Below are 19,021 nucleotides of genomic sequence, written 5' to 3' on the forward strand. Positions count from 1 at the left end.
GAAACTGAAATCACACTTCCAAAACTCAAGCAAAGGGGTCACAAGCTCTTCAATGTGACTAACTTAGCTAAATCCCAATGCCAACATCTAACTAATACACAAGATAATCATACAATTCTCTACAAGACCGATATAACCAGCACAACCAAAACAAATATACATTTATCCAAAAACATAATACAAAATTACAAATTCCTACGTGCTCAGCTCAATATACATCCTTGGAACGCTATTCAACACCGTTAACCCATCGTTCCCGACCGGTTCTGATCTGTGATCAAACTAAAAGATGGAAACAACAGGGAATCAGATTAAACTGAATGAGAAGTAACAATCCAAAACAACAAAACACAGTAATTCATATCATGGGTTTAAAAGCAACATTAGTTCCCTAGATCTATGTGCGCACAGGGAACCTAGTTAAGAGGCTCGTCCATAGCTCTAAGGCTATGTCACTCTCGGGTGAAGCTAGTCAATATCTCAATGACAATTCGCTTCAAACAGGGAGCAGGGAACAATGTTCCTCAACTCCGTCAATGACCAGCTTGCAAGCCCGATCCATTGACCATATCATAATATCAGCATAAACATTCACAACAACAATTGTCTAAACAATTTCCAATCTCAAAAGAGCTTTAGTAAAAAGTTGATTTTTAAGAATGTAGTCTGATCAGACCCTTTTAGGGACTGCAACTACTCACCAATGACGACACTTCAAAGAGTCAAGTTTGATTCGCAACTATCAACTAGAAAGGTTCCTCGATGACGTCGCCTCCTGAAGCATAACAAACATAACATCACAACAAAGCGTTCGATACTACAAACTAACATGTAACTTATTACATCTCCTCCTAAGACCGCAGCTTAACCAAGAGTTATGCTAACATTCTAACTTTTAAAATCTTACAGTCGATTCAAGAATATTAATAACCTAATACTTTCTGATAAACAACCATGTTCTACAAATTTCGTAAATTCAATGTCCATCCATCTCATACTTACATATCAAGATTCACAAGGATTTAAGGTTACACCAAGACCCTTAATCTATTAGAATGTATTTGATTAAACACAAAGGTCATTGTTCTTCCTACAATTAAAAAGTCTCAACAGAATCTAATACTTCATCCAAAAGTATTTAATTATCCAATTAATTTCCATATCTCTTGATCCCAAATTAGGAATCCCGTAATGGTTTTAGGACACCTCTTACTAAAACAGGCATAACTCACTCATACGGAAACCAACTGAGACGATTTAAGTGGCTACGCGACCATTATACAGAGCTCTACTATTCTTATTAAGACACTAAAACCCAGAAACAATTTGAACGATCCCAAAATAGCCAAAACAGAAGGTTCGTTATGGATTTCCAAGACAGCCTGCTAGTATTTCACTATTTTGAGCATAACTCTCTCATATAAACTCATTTTGGAGCGATTCAAGTGCCCACGTGATCGCGAATCGAAGCTCTACAAATTTCATGAAGACACCAAAACCTAGAAACAATCACAACTGACCCGAAAATGGCCAAAACAGAATACTCAGTTTTTGAGCTGAAATTTCAATATCCAAATACTAAATTGTATACTAGAAATCAAATAACCCAAATAACCAATTCTAATCAACACTAAAAACAACTCAATTACTAATTGAATCCATATAATCATCTTAAATTCAAGTTGATACCTAAATTTGAATCAAAGACCCAAATTGAATCCACAAATACCAAACTACTTTAAAACATTCAATTAATACTTAAATAGAATAGTTTGTGGATTACCTCAATCACCATTGAAGGAAGAGGAAGGAGTTGGTATGGTGGTGCGGCCCACCGTGTGTGATGGTGAAGGAAGGCTGCGTGGGGTTGGCGTCACAGCAGCTTGTTGCTGTTTGGAGGGCACAAAGCAGCAATTGTTGCTGCTAGGTGGGTGGATCACGGCTAGTTGCTGTCGCTTGCTACTTGTGGAGGACGGGGAGGTGTCGGTTGCGGCTTGTGAAGGAGGAGGCAGCTGCTGGTGGAGGAGAAAATGAGCAAGGGCTGTTGAGGAGGAAGAACAGCCGTGGGGAAGAGGGTGAGGAAGTGAGGCGTGGGTTTTTAATGTGAGGGAAAAGGTGTGTCGGTTTAAATGAGATAAGAATGGGTTTATTTTTAGCTTTGACCCGTTAAATTCTATCAAAGTCGTCTCGTCGTAAGACAATCTTATATAAGACATGCTGTAAGGGTATAATAAACGATTTATGAAATAAGTAATATTTCGTAATTGGTAGTATGAATAAGGATTGCATTTAGGAATTTATTTTTCAATACTTTATTTAAATTTACTTTTATAAAGATAAGATAGTAATCAATTAATAAAAATATAATCAAAATACACTTTTATCGAAGTACTCTTTATACGAATTTTATACATTAAATAAAATATACCTCTTTCTTGAAAATGTTAACAAAATAAATACTTGAGTCAATATTATCAAAGTAATAATATTAAATAAACTTATAATTAAACTTTATTAAATGTAGTCTATTTCAGTTTCCAATCAAGCTGTTCCCACAGAAGAGCAAGCTAATCCAGTAGCTGAACAGAATGACGATCAAGCTGATGAACCAGAAATTACAAATGTTCCCACAAGAGAATTTGTGCCCAAACCTTGGAAATATCAAAGTTATCATCCTCTTGATTTGATTATAAGTGATTTGAATAAAGGAACACAAACTAGATCTCAAATGAGAAACTTTTGTGCACACTTTGCGTTCCTATCATGACTCGAGCCCAAGAATCATGAAGAAGTTCTAAAGGATTCCGAATGGATCGTAGCCATGCAAGGTGAATTGAATGAATTTGAAAGAAATAAAGTATGGCACTTGGAACCCAAACCAAAACACAAAAAGGTAATTGGTTTGAAATGGGTATTGCGGAATAAACTAGATAAGCATGGAATAATTGTAAGAAACAAAGCAAGGGTCGTGGTCAAAGGATACAATCAACAAGAAGGTATTGATTATACCGAGACATTTGCTCCGGTATCAAGGTTAGAGGCTATAAGAATCTTAATTTCTTTTGCTGCATTCATGAACTTTAAATTAAATCAAATGGATGTGAAATGTGCTTTCTTAAATAGTTTTCTTGATGAAGAAGTTTTTGTTGAACAACCCCCAGGCTTTGTAAATACCTCTTGTCTTGATCATGTCTACAAGCTAGATAAAGCTCTTTATGGCTTAAAACAATCTCCTAAGCAATGGTATGAAAGACTATCAAAGTTTTCGATTCAAAATAAATTTGTGAGAGGCAAAATTGACCAAACCTTATTCTTTAAGAATAGAGGTTCGGATATTTTAGTTGTTCAAATATATGTTGATGATATTATTTTTGGAGCCACCAATGATCTGTTGTGTAAAGAATTTGCTAACCTAATGAGCACCGAATTTGAAATGAGCATGATGGGAGAATTAAACTTCTTCCTTGGGTTACAAATTAAACAAACAGCTAATGGTATCTTTATTCACCAACAAAAATATATAAAAGAACTTCTGAAGAAATATGGCTTGAATAATGCTAAAACCAACAATACACATATGGCTACAAATGTTAGATTAGATGAAGACCCAAATGGAACAAATATTGATCAAACTATGTATAGAGGCATGATTGGCTCTTTATTGTATCTAACTGCTTGTAGACCCGATATTGCTTTCAGTGTTGGCTTATGTGCTAGATTTCAATCCAATCCTAAAGAATCACATCTCACTGCAGTAAAACGAATTCTAAAATATTTGAAGGGAACAGATGACTTGTCCCTATTTTACCCTAAAAGTGATGTCTATAATTTGAAAGGTTTTAGTGATGCAAATTATGCAGGAGATCTTGTAAATAGAAAAAGTACGTCAGGTACGGTACAATTTCTTGGCTCATGTTTAGTGTCATGGTGTTCAAAGAAACAAAACTCTGTTGCATTATCCACTACCGAAGCTGAATACGTAGCAGCAGCAGCTTGCTGTTCCCTAATGCTTTGGATAAAACAGCAGCTAAGAGATTTTGGTATTAAGTTTGAATGTGTTCCTATTTATTGTGATAATACCAGTGCCATATGCATATCAAAAGATCCAGTGCATCATTCACGAGTAAAACACATCCACATTAGGCATCATTTTCTTAAGGACAATGTTGAAAATAAAAATATTATTGTAAAGCATGTAAACACTAACGAGCAAATAGCTGATATCATGACTAAACCGCTTCCAAGGGAACAACATGAGAAAATGAGATTAGAACTTAGCATGATCAAACTGCATTGAAGTAAGTGACATATGTGATCTTTAAAGACAAAATGAAAATTGAAATGGTCGATCAACCACAAAAATCTTGATTGAAAAATCAATTACTGAAAGGATCAGGTACGCACTATTTAAAAGTATATACTGTGAATGCTCTTAAGATTGTATGTTTAATTTGATCAGACTGTAGCAGCATAAAATTTTCATTTATTTTATTTTCATAAAATTTCATATTAATAAATATATATATATATATATTTATCCAGCAATTTCTTTTCAAAATAGCGGGAGTTAAATCATCATAGTTCTTCACTAAATCCGTCTGTTTCCATTTCACACTCGATGTCCATATGCATAAATTAAATAAGGAACATGAAACACCTAAACACACGTCCCCTCACATTCATTATATACACTCTCACACGTCAAGCCCTAAACCCTTCATTCTCAATTGCAATCAACTCTCAATCCCAAAATCATCTTCACCTTCTCGTATTTTCTGCAAAATTTTACCCCACCAACTCATCAAATCGCCATGAGAACCAAGAGTCGTACACCTAAGATGAAACAACCCAAACCTTTAAGAATTATGCACCAAAAACCTTTATTAACTGCTCAAGAGTCATCCTCGAAAGAACAGCAGGATACTCCTGGTGGCTCTAAAAGGCAAGCAAAGAACAAGAGAAAAAGACCGTCCACTTCAAAGAGATCATCTTCAACAAAGAAGGAAAAAGTCGATGTTCACTTGAACGCTAAAGAAGTGACAAAAGAAATGATGGTTGGGTTTGGATTAGACAAACAATGGTATGATTCAACCTTTTTCCCTCAGTTACACACTATATTACAAACTCAGTCTTGGGAATCTTTGATCGCAGAATATTGCTGCAATCCAATATACGCAAAACTGATGCGTGAGTTTATCTCGAATTTTTTGCTTAACCATGGTGTCTGTTCCAGTTCTGTTAAAGAAGTTAAAATAGAGTTCAATAGTCGAAAATTGGGAGAATGGCTAGGTGTGCCCGCAAATGGATTTGATGTTTATTATGTTGGATCAAAAATAACTTTCTTTGAAATAGATGAAAAGGATGTTTGGAAATTTTTAGGGATCACTGAAAAACAAGGGAAGGTCAGTCATAATGCACTGTCCCCTCTACACAAATTGTTGTATAACATTGCTCGTAGATTTGTTTTGCCGCGAAATTCTAAACGCAGTGAAGTAAGTCTGCGAGATGCAACCTTAATTTACTGCATGACTAACAATATTAAAATCAATTTTCCCTCTTTAATAATCTCTCATTTAAGTGAATGTATCTCTAAAGGTTTTGTGATAGGATATGGAGGTTTGCTGACTTGGATTTTTAGGAAGATAAGTGTTTCACTTGAAGGTCAAAACTTTCCCATGGGTCCGAACAATATGATAGGTGCCAAGTGCTTAAGTAACTTACACCTTAAATTAAATGAGAATGGGACCCTTGAGAACGTTGTTGAAACAATCAATGTTAATTCTGATAATGAGAAGGAAACCGAAAAAGGAGAGGTTGAAATGGAGGAACAGGAGGAGGAAGGATCTGGAAATAAGAAACAGGAGACTATTCCTTCTACCACTGAGAAGGCAGAAGAACATTCTGATAAGAAGAAGGAGGACATTGGTGTCTGCAAGGAGGAGGTATCTGTGCCTACTATGAAGCAGCCTTGCTCAACCTCAAGGAAGAGCAGAAGGCTCGCTGCCAAAGGGAAAGGACCTGTAGTTGTTCTTGATGATGACTATGTGGTTGAACCAAGTTATCCCCCCTCACCAAAGCCAACCACTCCATCATCCCATCATTTCCCATCACCACCACCATTACCAATACCAACTTCACCACCACCTGTTCATACATCTTCACACCAAGGCTTTGACCAGACAACAGTTCCTACAGCTCCCTTACTCTCCATTCTCCTCAAACTTGATGAATTGCAGGATCGCTTCTTAAAATTTCAAGATGAAGTTCGTGTTTCCTTAGCCTCTCTAACTGACCAGATGACTCAAATGGAGGCTCGTCTGGGTGCTAAACTGGATACTGTGGAGGTGGAAACAGAATATATAGATGATGAAGCTCCTGCATCCTAATTCTTCCTGATAATTTTTAAAATATCTTTTATGTGTTGTAACCGTTACTTTCCTCAAACTTTTGCCTTGGTACCAGCTGGGGTACTATTTATCTAATTCACACTATCAACTATATTTTCTTTATGCTACTAATTGCTTGTGAAGATGAATCATTACTGATCATGTTTGCATTCATTGGTACTTGCCTTTAATTTTTGCATCCTTATTCTCTCTTTGACTATATAGATAGTGCTGTGGCTTGATTGCTCCAAATTCTTTTTGAATGATGTCAAAAGGGGGAATATTTGGCACAAACTTAAAGAATGCTTGAGTATGCTTAGTCTATATCTACATCTATTATGTTGGACATTAGGATTAAGGTTATGATTCATGATCTAAGGCTGTTTGGCTGTGTGCTGTTGATGATTGTTTATTGTTTGATGTTGTTGTCTTGACCTTTTGTTAGTATAGTTAAGAGGCTGTTTGGCTGTGTGCTGTTGATGATTGTTTATTGTTTGATGTTGCTGTCTTAACCTTTTGTTAGTATAGTTAACCTTTTGTTAACTTTACATGCTCTTATGCTTGATTCTTGCTTTGATATAATTTGATCTACATGTTCAAGTGTTATGATTAAGATGAAATTCTTATTACATGTTCAGATCATTTTGTTTTGATGAACTAATTTGGTTTTAAGTTTTGACTTTTGAGCTCTGATTGTTTGCTATAAATTCAACTGGAACCACTGCTTATGTTCTATGCTGAAATTGTATGCTAAGATAAAATTGATAAATTGATTCAGGTTTATTGTGTTTATTCTTAGAGTAATTTGATTCATAATATGCTTGGTAAATTATACTTACTAAGTTATGAAGAGTTGTTTTAATCTCTAACATGCTCTTCAATATTTGTTTTACTAAACTATGGTTTAAGTCTGTTTAAAAAGTTTGTCATCATCAAAAAGGGGGAATTTGTTGGAACTCTTGAGTTTTGATGATGACTACACTGTATTCAAACAAATATGTTTTTTTAGAGATTATGTGCAGGTCGATATCCGATCCTGATTATGATCGTTGATAGTACCTATGGCTTGGTTCATGGAAATGTACGTGTCAAAAGGATTCAAGAGATGTTAGAAGAGTATATCGTTTGGGATGTAAAATGGAGACAGGAGGTCTACTGTTTCCAAGTTGGATGTTCTAGCTAAACTGAAATTCAGAGACAGCGCACAGTTTCTAACTTGAGTCAGCCTACGTTAACTAAAAATTTTGATTACTATTTAATTATTATTTTTAGTTAATGTATTAAATAAAGTTAATTTGTTGCAATTATAATTTATTAAAGTTAATTGGGAAAAGGTTTTCCAAAATGATTTTTCGTATTTACTTAGCATTATTTTAGGATCTATATTTAGTAAATATTGGATTTGCTAAATATAGGAACAACTGCTGTTGAAAAAGTCCTAGCTATTATTATTTTAGAACCGATTTTTATATTAGAAAATAGGTTATCGTTCCTATAATTAGTTAGCATGTAACCATTCCTATTTTTAGTAAGTCTAACCGTTTCTATAAATAGCATAAAAGTTCCAACAGTTATTACTGGAACAGGAACTGCTGTTGAAGAAACTGCTACTTAAAGGGAACAGAACCTATTATTAGTAAATGGGAACAACGGTTATTGTTGTTTTAACCATATGCTTGATTTAATAAAGTCTTGTGGAAATAACCGTCTATTTGATTAATCCACATTACTCCCATGATCTTTTTGATAAAGGAATAATAGATTGGATTATTCCATTTTCTAAGAGATTTTATTTTTTATAAATAGCGAGTGAATTCGGCTGTTCCTAAGTATCTAACGTATGAACTTTGTCATTTTCATGCGATTATTTTTGGAAATCCACAAGAAATATTTTGTTTTGAAAATTGCCAATTAAATCATAATATATTCTTGAGCAACTTATTGATTTTATTTTTAGAGCATTTTATTTTTGTAAGGGTTTTTGAGAATACGTGCAATTATACTCGGGTGAGTCTAAGGGGGAATTTGATAGCTTTGAGTGAAGCTAGTGTGGAGTTTAGCTTTCAGTGAAGCTCAGTTTGTTGCTTTGAGTAAAGCAATTTGAGAGAGAAGAGTTGGCCTAGTTGATTCGCTTCGAGTGAAGTAAGGTGTTTATTGTAATTGTAACTAATTGCCTTAAACATAGTGGAGTATTTAGAAATCCCGAGGGGTCATGGTTTTTCCTTCTGTTTAGGCCCTGAAGGTTTCCACGTAAAAATCGTTTGTCTCTTTTATTACTCCCAAATGGATTCAAGATGCCAAAAGTAAAAATTCAAAAGACCTAAATTATTTTAAGATTAACAAGAAGAAAAAGGCTTACGTTGATCTCCTTAGTGACAGAATCTGTTCCTTCTGTGGAGGAACCGGTCATCTGAAGGACCAGTGCACCAAAAGGGAACAGTACACTGTCTCCAACAGAAATTATGTCGATAGCATTCTGATCAAGAAAAATGATTCATGCAAAATCGACAAGGAACCCAAGAAAGTCTAGGTTCCTGTAACTAACTATTAATTTCTTTCAGGTCCAAGTGAGGGGGAACAGCTCATGGTATCTCGACAGTGGGTGTTCCAAGCACATGACGGGTGACAAATCCAAATTTCTCTCACTTGAAGCCTATGACGGGGGAACAGTAACCTTCGGTGACAATATGAAGGGTGAGATTATCGCCAAAGGAAAAGTTGGAAGGTCATGTTCTCATGCTATCGATAATGTATTTTTAGTCGAGAATTTGAAACATAACTTACTTAGCATTTCTCAATTTTGCGATAAAGGTAACTCTGTGAACTTAACTTCTGAAAAGTGCATTATTTCTAAGAATGACACAGGAGACATCGTTCTTGAGGGAATCAGAAAAGGGAACACTTATGTAGTGCACCCTAACACTGTTCCCAAAACCAGTCTAAGCGTTATAGAAGACGACCCACTTCTTTGGCATAAGCGTCTAGGTCACGCCAGTTATACATTGATTAATACATTAAGATCTAAAGACCTAGTTAGAGGATTACCAGCTATAAAATTCCTTAAGGATGAAATTTGTGATCCTTATGCCAAAGTAAAACAAGTGAGGTCATCTTTTAAAACAAAAAACTTTGTGACCACCACTAAACCACTTGAATTATTACATATGGATCTATGTGGACCTATGAGAACACAAAGCCGTAGTGGCAAAAGATATGTGTTTGTTATTGTTGATGATTACAGTAGATTTACTTGGATTTTATTTTTAGTTAGTAAAGATGAAGCTTTTAATGAGTTTGTTTCTCTTTCTAACAAAATACAAAAATCTACCAATAATCAAATTATTCACATAAGGTCAGATTATTGTAGAGAATTCGAAAATTAGAGTTTCATGAATTATTGCAATGAACATGGATTAAGTCATAATTTTTCGGCACCAAGAACACCACAACAAAATGGTGTAGTAGAAAGGAAAAATAGAACTTTAGAGGAAATGGCTAGAACCATGTTAATTGCTAGTGGTCTACCTAGAAATTTTTGGGCCGAGGCTGTTAATACTGCATGTTATATTTTGAATCGAGTATTAATAAGACCAATCACTTCAAAGACACCCTATGAATTGCTTAAAGGTGTTAAACCAAATATTTCCTATTTTCGTGTGTTTGGATGCAAATGTTTTGTTCATGTGAATGGAAAACGAAATATAGGGAAGTTTGATGAAAAAAGTGATGAAGCAGTATTTCTTGGCTACTCATCACATAGTAAGGCTTACAGAGTTTATAACAAAAGAACAATGAGCGTGGAAGAATCCGTTCACATAATTTTTGATGAAACTAACTTTTTGTCAAGTGAACATGATACAAATAATTTTAAGATAGGTCTTGCAAATCTAGAGAATGATGAAGAAAAAATGAAAATGCAAGATCAAGGAACAGCAGGTGAACAGCTGATCCCAGAAGAGGCAGAAAGCAACGATGTTGATCAGGAACAGCCAGTACTTCATAACCAACCGACTGTTCCCAATCCAGTTGTTCCCACAGAAGAGCAAGCTAATCCAGTTGCTGAACAGAATGACGATCAAGTTGATGAACTAGAAATTACTACTGTTCCCACAAGAGAATTTGTGCCCAAACCTTGGAAATATCAAAGTTATCATCCTCTTGATTTGATTACAAGTGATTTGAATGAAGGAACACAAACTAGATCTCAAATGAGAAACTTTTGTGCACACTTTGCGTTCCTATCATCACTCGAGCCCAAGAATCCTGAAGAAGCTCTAAAGGATTCCGAATGGATCGTAGCCATGCAAGACGAATTCACTAGTGGAAAAAACCTCATTTGCTGCGGTTTTTTGGCCATTGATTGCTGCGGTTTTGGCCCCAAGCAATAGTGATAGCAGCAAATAGCCTATTTAATTGCTGCGGTTAAAAACCGCAGCAAAAAAGTGTATTATTTGCTGCAGTCAATGCCCAAAACCGCAGCAAATAAGTGGTATTATTTGCTGCGGTCAATGCCCAAAACCGCAGCAAATAAGTGGTATTATTTGCTGCGGTCAGCACACATAACCGCAGCAAATAATGGCACTTATTTGCTGCGGTTTTGGGTGCTGACCTCAGCAAATAGATATTTTTTGTTTTGTTTTTTCGTTTTATTCTAATAATAATCCAATAATAATGTAAAATAACAATGATTAATCCAATAATAATCCAATAATAATCACCAATAATCTCTTTGTAATAATAAACTCTCGCTCGTATATATAATATAATATTATGTACGTATATATATATATATATATATATATATATATATATATATATATATATATATATATATATATATATATATATATATATATATATATATATATATATATATATATATATATATATATATATATATATATATATATATATATATATATATATATATATATACATATATATATATATATATACATATATATATATATATATATATATATATATATATATATATATATATATATATATATATATATATATATATATATACATAACATACATTAAAGTATAAAAAATAATCTATACTAATTACAATTTATCAAGGACAAATATTAGCAAGATACGCGGCAATCTTGTCTTTTAATTCGCGCATCTCTTCAATTCTCAAAGGGCGTGTTTCCCTCGGAATGTCGTTTAAAACCTATATATAATATAAAAATAAAAGATTAATATAGCAACATTAGATTTTACCAATAATATATTTAATTAAGAACGTAACAAATACTTACGGCATCTATATTTTCGACTCCAAAGTCCTTCACGGATTTTATAATATCGTCCATATACTTCAGCGCGTAGTAGCCGCAGTCAACGGAAGGAGAAGGTTGTTGAAAGCACTAAGAGAAAATTGATGTTAGTGTCAAAAACGGTTAAAAACGCATAAAATCGCAACTTAACACGTAAATTCTAGAATATGACTATGATCTTCAGTTCTAACAACTTCTACACAATAATATATACCAAATAGTGTTGTGTGCCAAGTTTCGTGCATAACAAACCAAATTTGAGCTACTTTACGCGCGAAATTGACAAAAACGCTTATAAACCTTAAAATCGCAACTTAACACCTAATTTCTAGCATATGACTATTATTTTCAATTCTAACCATTTCAACACAATAATATATGCCAAATAGTGTTGTGTTCCAAGTTTCGTGCATAACAAACCATGTTTGACCTACTTTACGCGCGAAATTGACACAGCAGCAAACTAGTGACCAGACCACCTTGCACGACACGTGGAGACCAAACCTATGCATCCAGGACCTAGGCTAAAGTGGAAATGGAATCTTGGTACTTGGATCTAGCTATCAAGGTCCTAAAACCATTCTAACAATCCCCGTGGACTCCTAGAAGCTGAGCTGAAGGAGGGTTGCTCGACAGTTTGCCAGATCAGAATTGTTTACGCACAACATTAATCCTTGCATAACCAAGGCCTTAATCAACCCCGGTTTCGCATCAAAACCAAGTTTGAGCTACTTTACGCGCGAAATTGACAAAAACGTTTAAAAACCCTTAAAATCACAACTTAACTTCTAATTTCTAGCATATGACTATTATTTTCAATTCTAACCATTTCAACACAATAATATATGCCAAATAGCGTTGTGTGCCAAGTTTCGTGCATAACAAACCATGTTTGACCTACTTTACGCGCGAAATTGACAAAAACGCTTAAAAACCCTTAAAATCGCAACTTAACACCTAATTTCTAGTATATGACTATTATTTTCAATTCTAACCATTTCAACACAATAATATATGCCAAATAGTGTTGTGTGCCAAGTTTCGTGCATAACAAACCAAATTTGACCTACTTTACGCGCGTAATTGACAAAAACGCTTAAAAACCCTTAAAATCACAACTTAACTTCTAATTTCTAGCATATGACTATTATTTTCAATTCTAACCATTTCAACACAATAATATATGCCAAATAGTGTTGTGTGCCAAGTTTCGTGCATAACAAACCATGTTTGACCTACTTTACGCGTGAAATTGACAAAAACGCTTAAAAACGCATAAAATCGAATTTGTGTATCTTTATTGCTGTCCATTTTGGAAATGTGGCTCTGGATGTAGATCCCATTTGTCCACGCACTCTTTTCATTGCGCTGAAACGCATGGGAAAAGTAATACTATTTATATATATATATATATAACACTTAATTAAATCAAATTGGTAAAATAATTAATATTACGTACGCATTCAACAACGCTTTGAATTTTGTGTTGCGAGGTGGGCTTTGAGGTTTTCGTAATGAGTCGAAGACGTGCACAGTGTTCATTAAAGGACATATGACCAAAAGTATCCAATGCAAACTACAAACACAAATTTAAAATCAACAAATTAGAGATTAGGTGACTTTAAAAATCAAAAGATAAGTTCAATTTCAAAAATAAAACTTACTCTTCCACATATGGAGCCAGAATGAATGTATGTTTAGATGCAAGGGAATTAGTCAAAGCAGTCTCAATGTATGCTCTGACGTCATCTGGATCATTTCTACATTTACTACCCGAAATCGACTCCGGACAAAACCATCCAATTTTTATTGGAGGTTCGCAAGAATTTAGCTCCTCGTAAGCCACACTAAACTCACAAATAATAAAATTTTGTTAGTAATTCGGTTATTAAAATAATTAAACAACAATGCCTAACTTGTAAGATAATGAACATCACCTCATGTAGACATGGAAAAGAGCTACGTTCAGCATCTCTCCTCTCAAAAATTGCCCGATGTCACTAGGACTAATAATTACAAACGGGCTCTCTAAAAAGCAGTATTGCTTCTTCAGCAGGTTCAAAATGATTGGATCCTCCTCACTTATGCGAGATGCACAATAATGCAGCCATTTGCAATCTTGAGAGAGATCTTTTAGCTCCTCATCAGTCAAAATTGGAGTGCTTGGCATCGACTTTGACCCAGTCGACACCTTTCTTGAGGAACCGACCTATGTCCAAGATCCCTTTGGAGTCTTTTGCTATTTCAATTTATACAATTAAATTAGTGTGAGCATGCAATTAAAAAAATAAAAATAAATAAGGTACAAATGATTCTTACCATGTTAGTGAATCGCACCCAAGCATATGGCCATGTGACGAAACTACCTAGGGCGTCTGATAGTTTCTCAAGGCTCCATGCTGGCATTGGAATTGGGAGTGAGAGATCTTCAAACCCCTTTACAATAGTCTCCACGGCCACACTGATGTGGCCACTTATAACAGGCATTGAATGCACTGTTTGGCCCTCTTTATTTGGCTGGGCCACACCATATGCAACCTCAGTTAAGACGCCATCACTAGCAACACCTAACTGAGGCAGCAAAAGAGAACAAGGAGTCGCCTCCTGAAAATTGTGTCATTTAGTATAATAAGCATCATAATAAAATATTAATTTCGCGTTGCAATTTAAATTAATAAGTACTTATATATTTAAAAACTATGTACCTGTAGCACTGGCTCCGGAGTTGGCTCCGGATTTTGAGCAACGAAATTTATGTTCTCCGGTGTGGGGTTTTCCCCTTCAGGGGTATTAGTAATGAGCTGGGGTGCTACGGGGGTAATGGGCTCGGGTGTTGGCTCGACCAAAGCGTTAGGATCCCCATGTTGACTTTCCTGATCCTCGACAATCAGGTTTGCCAAGTCCACAATAGGTGCTCCCATCTTCTTCAACATGGCGGCCAGCTTGGCGAGAACGTCCTTCGTAATCTCCGCTCGGAGGGTTGCTGCTTCTTCCCGCAGTGCCGTTCGGGAATGAGTAGCAACACACTCTTTGCCGAATGCCTTTTGTAACCCCACGCGGACGCCTCCTTTTCCGACTACCCGCCCACTGTGGTCTTTCCCTAAGACCATATGCAATGCGTCAACATTGCCTATTGGGGTGAACTCCCCCGTAGCTTCTTTTTCCTTCCAGCCCATCTGTTCAAATAAAAAGTGATATATATAGCAATTAGTATAAGTACATCAAAGCCAAAGAATACAAAACAAATGAAGAATATACTTAATAATTTCAAAACTCACCACAGCATCAACAACCTTCTTCGTTCCGGGATCATTAATGGTAAATTTACCACTTGCATCTCGGGAATGAAGCCCGCAATACCAATCACGCACCCGATCTCCAGCAAGAGTATTCACGGATGCGGAGGTAGTCGTAGATGAGGGCGTGGATGAACTTTGATTGGGGTATAAACCCGCATCCACCCACTCTTTTCGGTCCTCATCGTACGTTTTCTGGCCTAAGCGATGGTAAAACTTCCTTTTGCTTGCAGAATCAGAAGCTTTACCACGCTTTTCCTAATTAATCAATAGAAATCGAATGTCATGTATTAGTTTAATGACTGAATCAAAAGAAGTAAATTCAAATTGGTAAACTATAATATAATATGAAATACTTACAACTTCTATGGGAGTTGTTCTTTTGGCAACAAAGGCCTCCCAATCCCTCTTCGATATGTGACCCCATATTTCGCAGGGCATCTTCGAAGGTGCTTGCTCTCCACTAGGCATGGCCACGGTCCAAGTTGGTCCGGTTCCGTTCCGGTTCCATCCGGTTCCGGTTCCATTTGGAACCTGTCGCGAACGGTTCCGGTTCCGGGCGGTTCCAAACGGTTCCTTGGCGGTTCATGAGGCGGTTCCGGCGGTTCCAACTCACGGGACGGGCGGGTCGGACCATCGGTTCCATTTTAATTTTTTCTTTAAATTTTGTATAATAAAAAAATACTATAATATCGCGGACGTACCTTTGATGATTACTTGATTATTAGCGAAATTCATTGCATGTCAAGTTGTCATTGTTATTGAAATATTTACTAAAAAGAATGGAAAAAAATAAATTAATAAGAAACGAATCAATGATAATGTCGATAAAGATGATTAATAAAAAAAGAGGGAGAAAATGGACTTGAACCTAGTACCCAAATGAATACTAAGCTGCCTACGTATCCCGAAGGAATCAAAGCCCACGTAGTTCTTTGTCATACCTTTTATTTATAGTTGTTGAGTGTTGATTCATCGTTGTCGCTTGTCGGATTGATCCTATTCGTCTTCGTCATCATCATGTGGTTGATTAGATGGTTCCGCTGACTCTCCTCCTGACGATGATGAAGTTGTATCCATCATCATCCATGGATCATCATCGTCGTCTTGATCATCATCGTTCCTTAGTCCTTGTGTTCGAATCTCAGCTTGATCCCAATCTTTCTTGCAAACACATATTTGAATACTATGTGGAGCAAGACGAGATCGCTTTTCATCCAAAACTCTTCTACCTGCACTAAAAGCAGACTCCGACGCAATAGTTGACGCGGGAATTGCAAGGACATCCTTTGCAATTCTCGATAAAATGGGAAATTTAACAGATTTTTCTTTCCACCACTCCAAAATATTATAGACACTTGGGTCTATTTCAAAGTGGTGTTTAAGATAACTATCTAGTTCTAAATATGTGGTCGAGGAAGAAGAAGATCCTACAAAACTATCATCTTGAGTCATTATGTTAGCTTTTACTGAATTATAGAAAGTGGGACGAGCCGAAACGCTAGCACGCCTAGACATATCGCGTTTCGAGTTATATACACTAGCGTAAAAATCATACAGTTCAGCTAAATATTTTTTACATGTTCCTACATAATATTGTACATCAGAAGACGGGCGATCTAACGATTGATAATAAAATCCTATTACTTTAGTTATGACCTCAGTTTTAAAACGTGGGTCCAAAATGGTTGCGATTCCATAAATATAAGGAAAATCGGTAAAATATGATTTCCATTTTTCCATCATATCTGCAAGAATCAGCCTTAATTGTGGGTTAGTATCTTCATGTGTATGTTTAAGTAGATGATAAAAAATAGTAATACATTCACTTATTACTAAGTGAACGTTCGGTTCATAAACATAAGAAAAAATCTTAGTCGCGTGGTCATACGCTTCTAATATGTTATGTACACCTATTGCTAATTCCCAAGTTTCATCAGCTATGAAACTATCTGTATACTCACTATATATTTGTGTTATTACTGGGCGATAAGCAATCGCCTTTCTTAATAAATCGTTGGTTGAGCCCCAACGTGTAGGAGTATCTAATGACCAATACACTTTTTTAAGTTGGTATTGGTCACATAATTGTTTATATCTTCTTTTTATCTTTCCGATCCTAAGCCATTTCACTATATCCCTAATTGGTTCTAATAATTCACTTAATTGTTTTATGCCTACTTGACAAGATAAGTTAACTATATGCGCACAACAACGTATGTGTAATAAGCTACCCCCAAGGATTAAACTAAAGGCAGGTTCGTTAAACAAAAGTTCTATACATTTAATGTTTGCGGTTGCATTATCAGTTGAACAACAAAATATTTTATCTAATAAGTTCCATTCTCTACATATCTCTACTAATCTATATTTTATGTTTTCACCGGTATGTCTTTCTGGCATTGTCTCAAAAGCAATTATTCTTTTTTGAATAATCCAATTTCGATCTATCCAGTGTGCTGTTACACACATATAAGGTTCTAAATGTGGGGGAGCAGACCAAATGTCAGTTATTATGCTAACCCTACCATTAAACGATTTAAACATTTCAACTAATTCATAGCGCATTGATTCGTATAATTTAATTGTGCGTCTTTTAAGAGTGCTCCTAGGGATTGCTCTATATTGTGGTTGCAATTGTTGTCTAGTGAGACGCTCGTATGCCCTACTTTCACCGTGGTTAAAAGGCAATTCATCACAAATTACATACCTAGAAAATTCATCAATCATGTCATTACGATTATATCTAAAAGGCATACCTGTGTTGGGAATGTCCCATTGTGTCTGTCGGCTTCCACTTGTGGTCCCGCTGCCGCTTGCTGCATGAGTTTCTTTTGTGATTCCATGCTTCTTTGCCAAATGTTTGTTAAAAGATCCCGTTCCACCACCTAACACGTATTCACAAAACACAATAAATAAATGTTTATAAAATATGAATATATAATGTATGAATGTATTATGTATGTATAAAAAACTTTAAAAGTATTTACCTCTGGTGAAACTGTATGAAACTAAGGGCTTTACTCCTTGACTTTCACAAATTTGACAAGTGCATAAGAAAATATCTGGATTCTCAGTTGGTTCTTTTGTGAAATACGACCACACATGTGAAACAGCTCTACCACTAGGAGGTGGCATTGCCGGAAAAGGTTGTCTTACTGGTTCATCTTCATCTAAATAAATAATTTAAAATTATAAAACTATAATTAAATAAATAAATAATTTAAAGTTTAATTAATTTGAAGAATAAAATTATAAAACTAACCGATAGTTTGGAAATTGACTCGTTTACCACGAGCTTGTCTTTGTTGTTGTTGTTCTCCTTGTTCTTCATGTGATCTTGTTGATGACTGTCGAGATATATGTATCCCAATTGGGGTCGTTGGTTCCTCTTCTTCATCAATTTGTATATCTCTTTCCACTTCTTCTGCATAATTATGTAACTCCGGGTCGTATCCTTCCGGATAATTATGTTCATAATTATAATTACTAATGGAGGGTGTTGTTGATACCGACGGAGTAGAAGTGGCCTTTCTTTTGGAGGAACTGGAACCTCCTAATGATTTTGCCACTTTAGTAACTTTTTTTGTGGCTTTTTTCAAAAATGAAGACATGATTGATAATATTGAAGTAATAATAGAAATATAGAATTAAGAAATAAATAATTAATTAATTATGTAACTAACTAAATTAAGAAATAATTAGAAGACTAATTATGTAATTAAGAGAATAATTGCGTAATTAAAGAATTAAGTAGAGAGAGTAAGTAGAGAGAGTAGGAGAAGAGATGAGTTGTGAATGAAAATGATTGAAAGTGATGAGTATATATAGAGTATATCCCAACGGCTATAAACGGTAACAAACGGCTAGTTTTTTGGCGAATCGGTTCCATGGAACCGGTGGGCCGGTTCAACCGGACCGGTCCCGGTTCCGGTTTCACGGAACCGTTGAGCCGGTTCAACCGGACCGGTTCCGGTTCCAGAACCGGTTCCATGGAACCGTAGGACCGGTTCTCCCGGACCGGTTCCGGTTCCAAACCGCGGGTTTTTTT

This window comes from Amaranthus tricolor, chromosome 7, assembly GCF_026212465.1.
Source record: "Amaranthus tricolor cultivar Red isolate AtriRed21 chromosome 7, ASM2621246v1, whole genome shotgun sequence".
Lineage (NCBI taxonomy): Eukaryota > Viridiplantae > Streptophyta > Magnoliopsida > Caryophyllales > Amaranthaceae > Amaranthus > Amaranthus tricolor.